Here is a 12,717-nt window from a genome sequence, read left to right as displayed (position 1 = left end):
CTACTGAGGAACTGAGTTTTTAATTTTGTGTAAGTTTAATTTAATTGAAACAGCCACATGTGACTCTTAGCTCCAGAATCAGGCAGCACCAGTTCCTCAATCATATCAATAAAGGATAGGACGTGAGCATAGAAAGGACCTACACAGTGGCTGCTCTCTGTGCCCAGAGAGGTTGAGATTGGCCCCAGATCACACAGCAAGCCCATGATTAAACTGAAGTAAGAAGCCAGGCTCCTTGTTCTTGTCTCGGGCTCTTCCCACGTTCCTTCTTTAAATGACAACCAAAGTCCAGGTGTGTACGGACCTATACACCTTCAGTAAACGTGTCTCACCCCACTGACTTCTCCACCGTGTCTGGGTTGACCCCCGGGCTGGTTCAGATGTAGAGTTTTCAGCTGCGTCTTCTCGCACTGCAGGGCAAAGGCTCGCTCGCGGGAAGGACAGGTGCAGCGGGCCTGGGAGGCCAAGCCGCACGGCTGTTGGTCCAGGTTCTGCGTCTGGCCTCTCTGCTGGTGGGATTAAAGCATCATTAGGCATCGTATTCCAGCATCCTCAGGAAGATTAGTTCTGTGCCCTTTCAGTTCACATGTATTTTCTAGTCTTTTTCTTCAAAGATTGCAGGCATCCACGCTTCCAGCAAGACAGCGGGGTGTTGCTTCTCGCCCCTGTGACTAATCTAAACCTTAAGAGAATTCATGTCCAGCGAGTTAGGGAGTCAGAGAGGAGGAAGAAGGAAGGAAAGCCTTTGAGAAGGCCCTCGGACGGGGGCCGCAGAGGAGAAGGAGGGCCTCTCAGTAACGAAGCACCCGCAGCCTTGCTCTCGAGGCATTTAGAATCTTCCTGCCTCCGCCAGCCTTTTCTTTTCCTCGGGGGTCCCTGGTCAGTCACTCAGGCTCACTGCTGGTGTCCTCCTTAGCTGTCCTTCCCAGCCACTAGTTGGCTGGAGGGGAAGCAGGAGTGACCCACCCTGGAAGGAGCTCTTCACGTTTTCCGGCCAATAGGAAGACCCTACCTTCGCGTCTGAAGGTCATTGGTCAGCACTTAGCGGTGAAGAGTGCTGGACCGCCTGGGGTCCAGCCCAGCTCTGCTGCCCCTTCCACGTGGCTGGGCGACTCACCACCCACTCTGTGCCTCAGCTTGCCTGCCTGGAAGTTGGGGGGGCATAGTCACGCCCCCCCCCCTCCCCGCCCAGGGCTCCGGTGAAGAGTACGTGAGTCCATAGGTGGAGAGTGTTCAGAGGGCACAGCTCCACAGAGGGTCATTCTTCACACGGGAGAGGTGATGGCTCTCCCTGCCCCGAGGGCAGGTGACCGCCAGGCTCGGTGTCCCTCTGCCCCTCCGTCGGAGCTCTCGATGCAGGTGGGTTTGGGGAGCCCTGCCTGGGTGCGTGCAGATGGCTATACCCATGGCCCCAGAGAGTCCCTTTTCCTGGCTGCATCACACGAATGTCCCGGCTCGGCAGAGTGGCAGCTGGTGTATCTGACAGCAGGGTCCCAGTCCCCTTGGGGCAGCTGGTCCAGCCCCAGTGACCCCGTTGGAGCTGTCGGGATGCTGGCTCGAGGCTCATCAGGTAGCATGTTGGTGTTGGCAGCCATGCCAGTGAAGCGGCCAGCGCAGGCGCACGCGCGTCTGAACCTTTTGCCAGTGAAGACGTCAGCTCCGCAGGTGGACAGGACCGACCCCCCGGGAGCCTGATCACAGCCCCCGTGTTTCTCTTTCTCAGCCCGGGCTTCCACGGTGGCTCCAATGACAGCACCCGCCTGCAGAGCCTGGCCCCCGGATGCTGGAATTTGTGATGAATCCGTGCGTTGTGTAATTTGCTAAAATGTCAAACTCGGCTTGATCAGAACACAACATTTCTGGGATTCTATTCCTTCTTGCGGACGTTGCTCCATTTTCTTTTTTCATGCTCTGGGAAAAGTCTTGGAGAACTTTCTTTAAAACTGGGTAATTTTTCCTGCCTCTCTGGTGATCCTCTTTCCCTGTCTCCCAGCACACCCAGAGAAGGGAAATGGCTGTGGTGACTTTCCCCACTATCTCCTCAGCACCTACGATGTGCCGGTCCCCATGGCGGGGGGCTCATGTGCATGAGTGAAGTAAACGCGTGTATGGTGTTTGTTCTGTGCCAGGCGCTGTCGTATGTGCTTAGGAACGCGGACGGATTCAGTCCTCACACGAACCCTGGGAGGAAGATGCTGCTATTGTCCCCATTGGATGGCTGGAGTAACTGAGGCAAAGGGACCTGCTCATTGTTGCACAGCTGAGTTGTGGCAGCAGGATTTGAACCCAGCCTGTCTTATCCCAGAGTCCGTGTTCTTAACCGCTAACCGCCGCCACCCCACTGCCTCTCCACTCTGGTCCCTCACTTTGTTTGAAGCCAGCATCTCGGGGAGGTACACACTTGTTGCATGAAGACGCAGAGGCTTGGAGAGTTCGTGGCCTGTGGCCTGCCTGGGGTTCAGACGCCACACCCGAGGCCCTGACTCCTCCCCAGGTGCCTGGCAGCCTCTCCGGCGTTACCATCCCAGCCCCTGGACTTGGCCTCACCGCCTCCTCCCATTGCCTGTCAAGTACAACCAACTGACTTCAGGGGGCTCCAGGCTCCCCTAAAGGGGGCACATCTCTGCTCCTTCTCTATGGAACATTCTCGTATTTGTTTTTTCTGCTGTTCTGCCTTCCCACATGCGTGTTGACTGGTTCGGTTTCCTCTAGCTTATTTCCTCTGGACGGCTCATATCCTTTGCCTCTTCAGCTGCTGGACTGTTTATTTTAGGCAGCTCCACTGTCCTGCTGAAGGGTCAGGACAGTAATTCCTCTGAGTTCATCAATCGATATATAACATCTTTGTCCCTTTCCTGTCCTGCGACGACTCTGAAAATAATCACGTGCCCCTAATGCTGAATAAGGGAATGAGAACGTAGACCTTGTTCATCCCCCAGCTCTCCATCCAGCCTCACAATAAAAACCAAGTGTAGGGGCTTCCCTGGTGGCTCGGTGGTTAAGAATCCACCTACCAATGCAGGGGACATGGGTTTGAGCCCTGGTCCGGGAAGATCCCACATGCCGCGGAGCAACTAAGTCCCTGCGCCACAACTACTGAGCCTGTGCCCTAGAGCCCGTGAGCCACAGCTACTGAGCCCGTGTGCCCAGAGCCCGTGCTCTGCAACAAGAGAAGCCACTGCAATGAGAAGCCCACACACCGCAAGGAAGAGTAGCCCGGCTCGCCGCAACTAGAGAAAGCCCGCACGCAGCAACAAAGACCCAATGCAGGCAAAAATAAATTAGTTAATTAATTAAAGATAAAATAAACCAAGTGTAAACTGGCAGTCTTTTCCCCGCATGTATTATAGACGCATATGTCTGTCTGGGGCAGTGGTCGTCCAGGGCACAAGCCAGTCCTCTGATCTGTACACCCATTCCTTGAGGGCGGGGCTGTGCCTAGTTCACCCTGCACCCCAACCTGGGGCCTGAAGTGCAGGAAACTGCCACAAGTGTCTGTCAAAAGGAATGGCTGTGGGCAGCTCAGATGTATTCAATGGGAAGACTCAGGAAAACAAGCTGGCCCAGAACTTCCCATGCCCACAGCAGTTTTCTTCTTAGTTTTCCAGACATTTCCCCATATGTGTATTTCCTGAACCTATTTCCTGTTCTGAAAACCATGCATACCTTTTCTCCATGTACCAGTTGGCTCCACAGCCAGAGGGCCCCTTAGCCCATCATAGAACTCACTGAGGCCCAGTTCCCCAATCTCTGGGAGGCTCTGTGTCCGTGACTATAAAACCCACACAGTTATTCCAATTCAGGCCGCCTCTCGCTCCCCTCCCCTGCCTAAGGGAGAAACCGAGTGGGTTCATGCATGAGAATGCTTCACATCCTTAGTAAATCCAAGAGACGAGACAGCAGAAATACTAGCTAACTTAGCATCCCTTCGTAACTTCCCTAAAAGGAAGCTTGTGATTCGGGGTGGGGTGAGCTTGGGACCTCAGCCCATGTCACAAGCCAAATCGAATTCCTAACAGTTTAATTGTTTTACAATTTGTAATGATACATCTGGGGATCGGCCCAGCAAGGCTGAGCTTTGCACGTGGTAAAAATACGCTGTGCCTTGTCCAGCAGTGATAGGCGCTCTGTAAGCACCTGGCTGTCGGGTGGGAGGGCTAATTAGTATTATACCGAAACACATGAAATTGCGAAGATCTGAGTATTTTTGACCTACAAATACTGGTACTTCACTCTCATGCCTCCCTCTGTGATCAGGTTTCTCGTGTAAGACCATCTCACGGTGAACTTCTCCACAACTAGAGCAGGATTGAGGTCATCATATGAAGTCCCAGTCTATATACGCTCAGGTTAAGTTTTATTGTAATCTAGGTGAGGGAAGATTTAGCTCATTTTGGGGAGAAGGCCAACCAACATGTGTTTGGGATCCTGTCCAGCGCTAGCGCATGACTGGGCTCGTGGGCCCTCGGTGTATCGAAGCCCCTGTGACTGCTTAGATCTCAGGGCCCGATCCTGTCTTCACGCTCCCAGATGCGCTTAAAATGATCAGCGCCGTGTCCCCTTCCCAGGTCCTCCCGGCTCTCCAAATTAAGTCAGGCCATCGAGGTTTTCCTGTGGTGGTAGTGTGACGTCTCCTATAAATCACTAAGTGAGTAGAAGTCATAGGAAAATCTGGTCAGGGACAAGACGGCCTGAGCCAAGCAATGTTTCTTCTTGGAATCAGAAATCACAAGGAACAGACGACTGGGTCCTGTGTGCTTTTGTAGGCCACACAAGTCAACGTGGTCCTTGATACATGGTTGTGCTCCTGTAGGCTGTGGGTCCCAGTGTAGGACAATGACAGGCCCCTCGACGGCCCCAGAAAGGTGGCTCGGATAGAAAAGGAGGTCTGAGGTTTGCTGGGTGTGTGTGGGAACAAACTGTCCCACTGAGTTGACTTGCCAGCTAATCCTGGTGCTGGGAAAATGGGACTCCCCCTCTCCCACCCCCAACTTTAATCACCTGACGGATGTTGTATTCAGGGCCGCAGCCTAAATACCGATCCTTGGGTTTTATCAAATCTGTTTTTAGCCAATCAGTCAGGGACAGTGCCAGCTGGGTGTGGCCATGCGCTTCGGTGCTGTCACCCTGAAATAAGGAAGGCGGGGCTATTTGCGGAGTAGGCCCCAGCCCGGCAGGGGGCGTCCTGGCTCTTCTTGACCCCAAGTGCTCTGCGAGGCTGGGCGTTTCCCGCTTCCCCCCGCCCCAAGCAGACCTTCTCTCCAGAATGAAACTTCAGATATTTGGGTGAATCGGGTTTGTTTTCTCAGGTTTTTTGGCTCCCCGTCGTTTTTTTTCATCTATGTAGAGAGGAAGATTTGGTACAGACGGTGGGCCCTGAAAGCCTAGCAGAGTGCAAGGGGGTGGGAGAGCACCACTTTTCACCACTTTTGATGGCATCTTTACGGCTCAAATCCTGGGCTTGCTGCAGCTGCTGTGTAACCAGCTGTGTTGTACTGGAGGTGGGGAGAGGGGATGGGTCGGGTTAGATGACGGCTCTTCCGGCCACCTCCTGGAAACTGATGGCCCTTCGGGTCTTAGCCTGACAATCATAAGATCCAGCTTGTGGGGATCGCGAACATTTAGGTAGATCAATTAACCGAATTGGGATGCAGTGGCATTTAAATGACTTAAACTCTGTTTAGCCTCAAAGTAGTTGTGTTTGAAGCTCAGCTTTAACTTCCGTCGCTTTATTCATACCCTCCAGGGTTTCCCTTGTCCCCGGAGTCCAGCGGCATCCCTGCAGTGGCCGGTCCCTCTCCACTGCCTCCATGTGTCCCCAGGCCTTTGTGCTTGCTCTTCCCTCCTCCTGGAGTAGTTTTCTTCCAGAAAGCCATAGCTGGCTTCCTCACCCCTCTGGATCTTGGCTCAAATGTCACCATCTCAGGGAGCAGGTCCCTGGCCATCCTATTTCAACTGTACCCCCTTCCCCTGCACCTTCTGTCCGCCCCCACCCCGGCTTTGTTTACCTTTGTGCCACTTATCCCCACGTGACATGCCACTTGTCTCACTTATTTTTAATTTATTTTTCTTATTTATTTCTGGCCGCGTTGGGTCTTCGCTGCTCCGCGCGGGCTTCCTCTAGTTGCGGTGAGCGGGGGCTACTCTTCGTTGTGGTGCGCGGACTTCTCGTTGCGATGGCTTCTCTTGTTGTGGACCACGGGCACTAGGCGCGCGGGCTTCAGTAGTTGCAGCACGCGGGCTCAGTAGTTGTGGCTCGCGGGCTCTAAAGCACAGGCTCAGTAGTTGTGGCACACGGGCTTATGCTTCGCGGCATGTGGGATCTTCCTGGGATCTTCAGTGGCTGAGGGGGGGAGGTTCGTTAACCTGAAAAACTGTGTGTCAGGGTAATGTGGAGAAAAGACTCTGTTGAAGAATGCAATTTAGAGAGGGAATTCAGAACGTTTTTCCTTAGGTTTCCGTTCTCATCCCCTTTTAGGTCAGAGTCCTGAGGTTGATATCCTGTGAGGCGTGCTCATCAGACATTCATTTATTCATTCACTTGTTCGTCCAACCAATATTTACTGAACTCTTCTGGCAATGTCCTGAGACCCAGGGGAAAACCGAGCCATGCCTTTGCCATCAGGGAATGTACATTTTCGTGGCAGAGACAGATAATTTTTAAAAATTTTAAATACTGCTGCAAGTAAAGCCAATGGGGAGCTGCGAGGAGCAGTAACAGGAGGGATTTCGTGGGGGCCCGGAAGTTTCTCTGAGGAGGTCTGAGGGGTGCAAAGAGGCAGGTAAGGTCCAGGCAGGGGGATGGCTGGTGCGGAGGCCTCAGAAAGAGTGTGGGGCATTCACCCAAGAAGCCAGTGTGAGCAGGAAGTAGGGAACAAAGGGAAAATGGGTAAGTATTGAAAAGTGTTTGCTGGCCTTCTGTATTAGTCAGCGTTCTCCAGAGAAGCAGAGCTCAGAGGAGAGATCTGTATCTACAGGCAGACCTCAGACACAGTGTGGGTCCAGTTCCAGAGCCCCCTAGAAAGCAAATGATTGCAATAAAACAAGTCACACGAATTTTTTGGTTTCCCAGAGCACATAAAAGTAATGTTCACACTATACTGTAGTCCATTAAGTGTGCACTAGCATTGTGTCTAAAAAAACAACATACATACCTTAATTAAAAAATACTTTATTGCTAAAAAATGCTAATCATCATCTGAGCCTTCCGTGAGTCATAGCTGTTACATCAAAGCTCACCAATCACAGATACTGTAACAAAGGTAATCATAATGAAGATGTTACCACAAACCTTCGATTCGTGGAAAAAACGCAGAATCTTCGAAGTGCAATAAAACGAGGTCTGCCTGTATCTGTATGTATCTATGTGCCTATGTACGTATAGAAGCGAAGCTAATTTGCATATTAATAGATATCGGTATAGATAGCCTTACTCAGATGTCAGTTCCTCAGAGAGCTTCCTTGAATCTCTAGCTAAAGCGCCGCGCCGTCCCCCTATCCCTTCCCATCTGTCCTCACAGCTGTCTTCAAACAACTATATAAAACTTTACACCATTGCCCCTTCAGCTTGCGGAACTGGTATCCACGAAATGCACATCAAAGCATGACCCTCAGATAACAGATAATTCTTGTCTTCAGTACCTAATGTCACACATTTACGTGAGGCTGGAGGGAGTAGTGCGTAGTGTGCATTTAATTTTTGTCATCTGCATTCAGGATGCTCTCATGAATCCTCTGGTGAAAGTCAGACTTAGGAAACAGAGAGGTTTCTTTTCAAAGAGACCATCGCCAGGAGGCAAGCAGTTACTTGCTTCTGCGGTGGTTTGAAGAAGTCTGGCCTGCGAGCATTTTTTAAAATTTGTAAGCACATGATCCAAAGTTAAAAACAACTTAGGATCTTCTCAGTATTGACCTCCTTTGGAGTGATGCCCTCTGCATCCTTTGTAATTTTCCCTCCGGCTGTCCCTAATTATGCCAGCTCACCTAGCAATTTGATGAAAATCTTAGTAGGTGTTAATATCAACAGGATTGTATTTCGTAGGGGAATATAATTTTTCCACTGCAGTCAGCGATGAAAGAAGAGGAGGTTGGTGAAAGAAAACCTTTTGCCAGAAGGATGTATTTGAGGAGTTTTTCACAAGAACACACTATAATTATGAAGTTTTATTTTTACCGAGACCAATTTTTTTTTTTTTCACCATGGTAATGTCTGTTTTCTTAGATTTGGTAGAAACACTAGGAAAGAGAAATACTTTTGATGTTGGAAGGCTTGTTTTTCATCATTATTTTGCTGTGACGTTGTTTGCTGCATTCATCATGAATGAGAGAGACATTTTGGATACTTCGGGCTAACTGAGTTTCTGATTTCCCTCGGGTTCTTCATGTCCTCTGAGAGCCGGGATGGGATATGAATAGAGATTTCTTGAAATAGGTGTGACTTTTCTGCATCTAGAATTCGGGCAAAGGTGAAGCTCAGCAAATTGTTGCCTGATGGCAGGCAGCGGGCTGGGCATTCCAGAGGGCTCTTGTAAGCTGTCTCTGGCCAGCCCTGTCCTTGGGAATCCCTACAGGAGCCGGAGCCACTGTGCCCTTCAGCAGGAAGTTCAAAGAAAAGTTGTTCTTAGGTAGTTGGGAATAAACAGGTAGCTCTTGGTTAGACTTCTTAATCTGTTTAACTTCGCGTGCCTGTGCATGTGTGCGTGTGTGTGTGTGTGTGTGTGTGTGTGTGTAGTTTTTTTTTTTTTTCTTTTTGTTTTTCAAGAAGATGTTGGGAGTAGGAGTTTATCAATTTATTTATTTATTTTTGCTGTGTTGGGTCTTCGTTTCTGTGTGAGGGCTTTCTCTAGTTGTGGCAAGTGGGGGCCACTCTTCATCGCGGTGCGCGGGCCTGTCACCATCGCAGCCTCTCTTGTTGCGTAGCACAGGCTCCAGACGCGCGGGCTCAGTAGTTGTGGCTCACGGGCCTAGTTGCTCCGCAGCATGTGGGATCCTCCCAGACCAGGGCTCGAACCCGTGTCCCCTGCATTAGCAGGCAGATTCTCAACTACTGCGCCACCAGGGAAGCCCCACGTAGTTTGGTTTTTTAATGGTCAGCCTTCAGGTCTCTACAGTGGCTGATCTGGTCACGGGATCTCTATAAAGTGTGGTTAAGTTTATCAACCTACAGATATTCAAAACAACATAGAGGCTCTTGGTATTAATTTTCCAGGGCGGCCATATCCAAGTACCACAGACTGGGCAGCTTAAACAACATACATTTATTTTCTCACAGCTCTGGAGACTGTAAGTCCAAGATCAAGGTGTCAGCAGGCGTGGTTTCTCCTGAGGCTTTTCTCCTTGGCCTTGTAGACGGCTGCTTCTTGCTGTGCCTTTGCCCTGTGCATGTCTGTGTCCTAATTTCCTCTTCTTGTAAGGACACCAGTCAGATTGGATTAGGGCCCACCCCAAAGGCCTCATTTTACCGTAATCACCTCTTTAAAGGCCCTATCTCCAAATATAGTCATACTCTGAGGTACTGGGGGTTAGGGTTTCAACATGTGAATTTTGGGGGGTGTGTCACAATTCAGCCCATAACCCTATTAGTGTAATCTTAGCTCTCCAGCTGAAACAGAGTGTAGAATGGGGGTTATCAGGACTTGGGGGATGTGGGGGAAATGGGGAGATGTTGGTCAACGTCTTATAAGTTATAAGTTGGTCTTATAACTTATGGCAGTGCAAGATGTAGAAGTTCTGGGGACCCAGTGTACAGCACAGTGGTTGTAGTTGATACTCCTGTAGCGTATACTTGAAAATGTGCTAAGAAAGTAGATCTCACCGTGCACACGAAAAAAGGGGGTAACTATGTGAAATGATGGATGTGTTAATTAGCTTAATCACAGTAATCATTTCACACTGTATGTGTATATCAGTTCATCACGTTGTACGCCGTAAATATATACAATTTTTATTGTCAATCAGACCTCAATAAAGCTGGAGAAAATAAAAGCATCCGCAGGAATTTATTAGCACTGTTATTCCTAAAACAAGCAATAGGTGTTCTGTCTTTGATCCTCAGCTGCTTCCCCCACACCTCACATCCAGCCCAGGTGCAAGGTCTTTGGGTGTCTCATCAGAAGATGTTCTGAGTTCACCTACTTTTCAGCTCCACCTCCCTCTCCACCATCTAAGCCAGCATCATGGATTGCCTGGGTTATTGCAATGGCCTCCTAATCCTGTCCTCCACCCTTGCCCCTGCTGGAACTCTGGCTCTCCACGTAGCAGCCAGTGGTGTTTTTTTGTTTTTTTTTTTTTTGGCGGTACGCGGGCCTCTCACTGTTGTGGCCTCTCCCGTTGCGGAGCACAGGCTCCGGACGCGCAGGCTCAGCGGCCATGGCTCACGGGCCCAGCCGCTCCGCGGCATGTGGGATCTTCCCGGACCGGGGCACGAAGCCGTATCCCCTGCATCGGCAGGCCGGCTCTCAACCACTGCGCCCTCAGGGAAACCCCGCCAGTGGTGTTTTTAAAACATAAATCAAATCCGGTCACGCCCTTGCTCAGAATTCCCCAGCTGCATCCCGGCACACTTAGTGCAAACTCCAGAATGCTTTCCTGGGCCTATAAAGTTGTCCATGAACTGGCCCCTGTCTGCCTCGCCTCCTGGTCTCTGCTTCGGTCATGCACCCACCACACTGGCGCGTTATTTCTCCAACGCGCCAAGTGTGGTCCCTGCCCCAGAGGCCTGGAATCCTGAAATGTTCTTCCCAATCTGCACACATGGTATACTTCCTGTCTTCTAGGTCTCTGCCCAGGTGTAACATCCTCTGAGATCTTCCTTGAGCCCCCGGCTAAACTAGCGCACTGTCCCGCACCCAGCCCCTCCCGTATGTACTCACAGTTGTCTTCAGAGCCCTTGTGGCTCCCCGTCCCTCCACCGCCACATCTGGGTACATAATGGCGTATTTCCTGTCTGTGCTGGACTGTAAACCTCCCGGAGGCTTCCGTCCTGTTGACCCCTAGATCCCAACCACCCGGAACAGCGCCTGCTAATGAATGGGTGGGAAATCACAACTGAAATTCTGGGGCTCACGGGAAACTTTGGTCAAAGGCCAAGAAGGCAGAGTGCCTTTGCCCGTGAGCAGACCGCCCCTCTGGTCCAAAGTGGTCACAGGGAGAAAGCTTCCACCCAGACTCCACTGGGCCTAGACCAATTCGTTGAGAAATTACCTGCAAGAGTAATGACCCCTCTGGCTTGAAGGAGAGCAGGCCTGTTGGCATTTTGATAACAAATTCAGAGCTGGGAGGTCACAGACAGTCTGGTCCCTAATTCTGGGGCTCAGTGGAGAGGCACCTGCTTTGTAGGAATGAAGCAAGCCCCCCGCCCCAGGAGCCACCCAGAATGCACGCTCAGCTGGCATGCCGGCCACTTCCCCATCTTCCTAACTTTTTTTTTTTTTTTTTTTTATTAATACCCTATTGGTACTGTCATGCAAGGTATCCTGATTGGGTTTAAATTTTTCAGGTCCTATAAGCAATAGGGACTTTTCATTTCCAGTGAGTTTTGTCACAGATGATGGGATTGCCATCTGGGAATAACCGCTCTTTTCCTTTGGCTTCCAAGATGAGAATTTAGCAAATGGTACCAGGAGAGTTGGGGGCTTGCAGGGGAGGGAATTTTCCTGAATTTCCTCTTCCTCCTCCCCCTTCTTCCTCTTATTTTTCTTCTTCTGTTCAAGGGAACTTTTCATGTAAGAGGAAAGAGGGGGTATGAATAAGACTTTCTCAGACTGACAAGATCTTTTTTTTTTTTTTTTTTTTTGCGGTACGAGGGCCTCTCACTGTTGTGGCCTCTCCCGTTGGCTCACGGGCCCAGCCGCTCCGCAGCATGTGGGATCTTCCCGGACCGGGGCACGAACCCGTGTCCCCTGCATCGGCAGGCGGACTCTAAACCACTGCGCCACCAGGGAAGCCCCGATTCATTTTGTGAGTCTTGGAGGTGTTCATGTTTGTGCTGCTCTGCATTTCAGAAGGCTTTACACTCTCCTTCCTTGCTCTGCCCAGTTCCGAGGTATCTGAGCAGAGGCGTGCAAGGACCCTAGAAACAGCGTCTTGATTTGACTGGGATGTTGGAAACGGCATCTTTCAATTCTAAGACACTCTGACGAAATGATGAGGGAGGCTCAAACACGTTGGTTACCTAAACTCTCCAGCTTGGATGCCTGTCCGGTTGCTCTTTCCCACAGAGAGGAAGACAAATCTGGGGCGACTCTGAGCCTGGCTCTAGAAGGGCCTAGAACTCCAAACTCACTGCTCAGTGCTTTTGTTTTCTTGTGGTTCTTCTTGTGCTTGTATAAAGGCCATATTTGGGGAGAGTGGGATGCATTGGGAGATTGGAATTAGTATATATACACTACTATGTATAAAATAGATAACTAATGAGGACCCACTGTATAGCACAGGGAACTCTCCTCAATACTCTGTGGTGACCTAAAGGAGAAGGAAATCCAAACAAGAGGGGATATATGTATACATATAGCTGATTCACTTTGCTGTACAGTAGAAACTAACACAACATTGTAAAGCGACTCCAATAAAAATTTTAAAAAAATAAAATTAAAAAATGAAGGCCATATTTGAAGTTCTGGCCTAAAACCCCACCCTGTCCTCCTTACCTGTCCTGTTCCCAAGCCTCCCCTGTGTCGCTGGCCTTTCTCTGCTTTGCCTTGACTCACAATGATCTTT

General features: G+C 50.3%; 1 protein-coding gene across 1 annotated transcript in view; it reads left to right on the top strand.

The window, feature by feature from the left end:
* The window catches only part of RCAN1 (regulator of calcineurin 1), a gene marked incomplete at its 5' end in the record, with an annotated part of 95,296 nt that overhangs the window by 18,125 nt on the left and 64,454 nt on the right, over window positions 1-12,717 (top strand). The window lies entirely within an intron of this gene.

This window comes from Grampus griseus, assembly GCF_964374135.1.
Source record: "Grampus griseus genome assembly, chromosome: 5".
Classification (NCBI taxonomy): domain Eukaryota; kingdom Metazoa; phylum Chordata; class Mammalia; order Artiodactyla; family Delphinidae; genus Grampus; species Grampus griseus.
This window is presented reverse-complemented; position numbering and strand designations above follow the sequence as displayed.